The sequence below is a fragment of the Camelina sativa genome, chromosome 11 (assembly GCF_030686135.1).
Source record: "Camelina sativa cultivar CO46 ecotype springtype chromosome 11, ASM3068613v1".
In the NCBI taxonomy this organism is placed as follows: Eukaryota; Viridiplantae; Streptophyta; class Magnoliopsida; order Brassicales; family Brassicaceae; genus Camelina; species Camelina sativa.
In genome coordinates, this window is record NC_141890.1 from 45,918,921 (window position 1) to 45,921,412 (window position 2,492).

General features: G+C 34.4%; 1 non-coding gene across 1 annotated transcript; it reads right to left on the reverse strand.

Annotated features, from left to right (window-relative positions):
* Window positions 1–1,903: 1,903 nt before the first annotated feature.
* TRNAV-CAC (transfer RNA valine (anticodon CAC)) lies at window positions 1,904–1,977 on the reverse strand. The gene has a single exon. It is a non-coding gene; the product is annotated as a tRNA-Val (tRNA).
* Between the last annotated feature and the right edge of the window lie 515 nt (window positions 1,978–2,492).

Below are 2,492 nucleotides of genomic sequence, written 5' to 3' on the forward strand. Positions count from 1 at the left end.
ATGAGGAAAAGAGTATCAACAGTCGAAATGCTCGATACAGTGATCCTGATAGCACTTTAATGCATAAACAGTGGTCTGGTCAGACCTCCTTTAAAGCCCATGAACAAAAACATGTAAGTACGTTAAGTTAGTTATTTAGTACAATTACTTATAAATTCTTGCTTTAGTCTAATACTTTGTTGTTTCGTATCTTTGTTTAGTCGGAGATGACTGGTGAGGCACTTCCTGATTTCTTGAAAGTCCTAGAAGATACTCATAGGAAACCTGATGGGTCGTTTGTGGATGGAGTATCTGAGAAGGTATACAATGAAGTGTCATCGAGGATAACTGAGGCTGAAACTGGTCTATGCTTAGGCGACAATATAGAGAGTAGTGCTTCTGGCGGATTGTCAGTTAGTATGAAGAACCGAATTTTTGCTGAGGTAAATTCTTGAACTTTACATTGTGTTTTGGTTTTCACTTGTTTCATATCTTTGAACTTTACATTGTGTCTCTGTTTTTTTTTTGTTTGCAAGTTGCTCCGAAGAAGAAAAACAGGATATATGGAGTCGGTAATATGCAAACTGAAGCATCTTCAGCTCATGTTGTTCTCACGCCTACTCCGACTGAAGATCCAATCATTCTAGCTGAGAAGCTTTCTCAGGCCGAAGCTGTTCTTGCAAGTCAGTCTACTCAGTTAGAAGATTATGCATTAAAGTTGCAACAAAATACTCAGAAGATGCATTGCTACGATGCCTACTTCGATTATCTATCTGAGAAGGACCCTGAATTTGCAGCAAGATTTCCCCGACGTGAGACTGATGCCATCATTGATACCGGAGCAGGAGATACCACGAGACCAGCGCAGGGTCTCTTGTTCTTGAACTTTACTTCTGTTTGATGGTCTCTTGTTCTTGAACTTGAATTTGAACTTTTAGTTGTGTTTCAATTTATGTTTTGAACTTATGTTTATGTAATTCTAACAACATTTTGTAATTTACAAGTTTATTTTCAGTTTTAATTAAAAGTTTTTTTGGCTAATTATGAATTTTAGTTTGCATAATTAGAAAATAATCATAATTAATTTGCATAATTTGAATATAATCATAATTACAAAATGTATAATTCATCATTCAAACCTCAGCTGTTGCGACGAAAATAAAACTCGCAAAGCCATCGCAAAGTTTGCGAGGGAATTGCTTGAATTAAGTTGCAAGGAATCTGCTATTGATATTGTCCCTCGCAATTTGTGTTGTTTTTGCGAGGGCATTTTTTTCTCGCAAAAGTTGTGAGAGATTTGCGACGTTGACCAATTTGCGAGAAATGATTTGCGAGGGAAGTGTGTTCCTCGCAATTTCCTCGTTTTTGCCTATTTGCGAGGGATTTGCTATGAATTCTTCCATCGCAATAGACGTGTTTTCTTGTAGTGTTTTTCCATATATGTATCTTTCATTGTTTTTTTACTATAACTACCCAAATGTACTAATGCAGTTTAATCAGAAACCAATTTTGATCCACTAAAATGAAGTTTTATCTTAGCTAAGTTAGTTATATTTATACAATATCAAAAGAAATTAAAATGGAACTTTTAAGAAAAGAAAAAAAAATCATAAAATATATTTTCTAGAATTCAACGATGTTGGGAAATAGGAATCCTTGTACAACTTAACCAAAGTAAAGATGATTGCCACACTTAGTTATAAATTGAAAGTTGGAAAAACTTCAAATTCATGAATATGAAATCACTCACTAGAAGCTATGAAGTGTGTACGTAATGGGCTAGGCCTAGCTTTCTCTAACTGTCTATGTAATTAGTTCGGCCTTTTACTGACGGCCGGATTACCTTTAATAGCAGCATCTGAAAGTTTTATGAATGGGCAATTCGAAAAATATAGTGGAAATAAAAAAAAAAAAGAAATTGTGATGTCTGAGCCCGGGTTCGAACCGGGGACCTCTAGTGTGTGAGACTAGCGTGATAACCGACTACACCACCCAGACACTTTTGTTCGTTTAAAACAGCCTTAATACCTAATTTGAATTGAATTCGATTTTGTTTTATTATTTCTTTTCTTTTTGCCATGAATGTTAAATATATAACACCGGATGAATATATTGAATTTTGTTGTTAAAATATTTCTAAACTAAACTTTGTTGAATGTTTTTCTTTCTGAAACTTTATACGAGCGGCCTTTATATTTAAGAGAGTAAAGTGTATTTGAAAGCACCACGGAGCTGCAAAACAAATGAACTATTCGGTTAGAGAGGAGATATAAAATATCTTAAGCTAATGGTAGAAGAAATCGAAACTGAATTTGAAGTTTGAAATTGTTTTGTTAAGCAAAAGAATAGTAAGCTAAAGAGATAGGGATGAATGGATGATGTGTGATGATTAAGATGAAGATTAAAATAAAATCAGGAATGACCCAAAGTCTTTTTCGAGCCACGAGTGAAAAAAACATAAAAGATTCCAAATATTAATTTCGTGGCCAAGAATGGGTGGATGGGTTTTGATT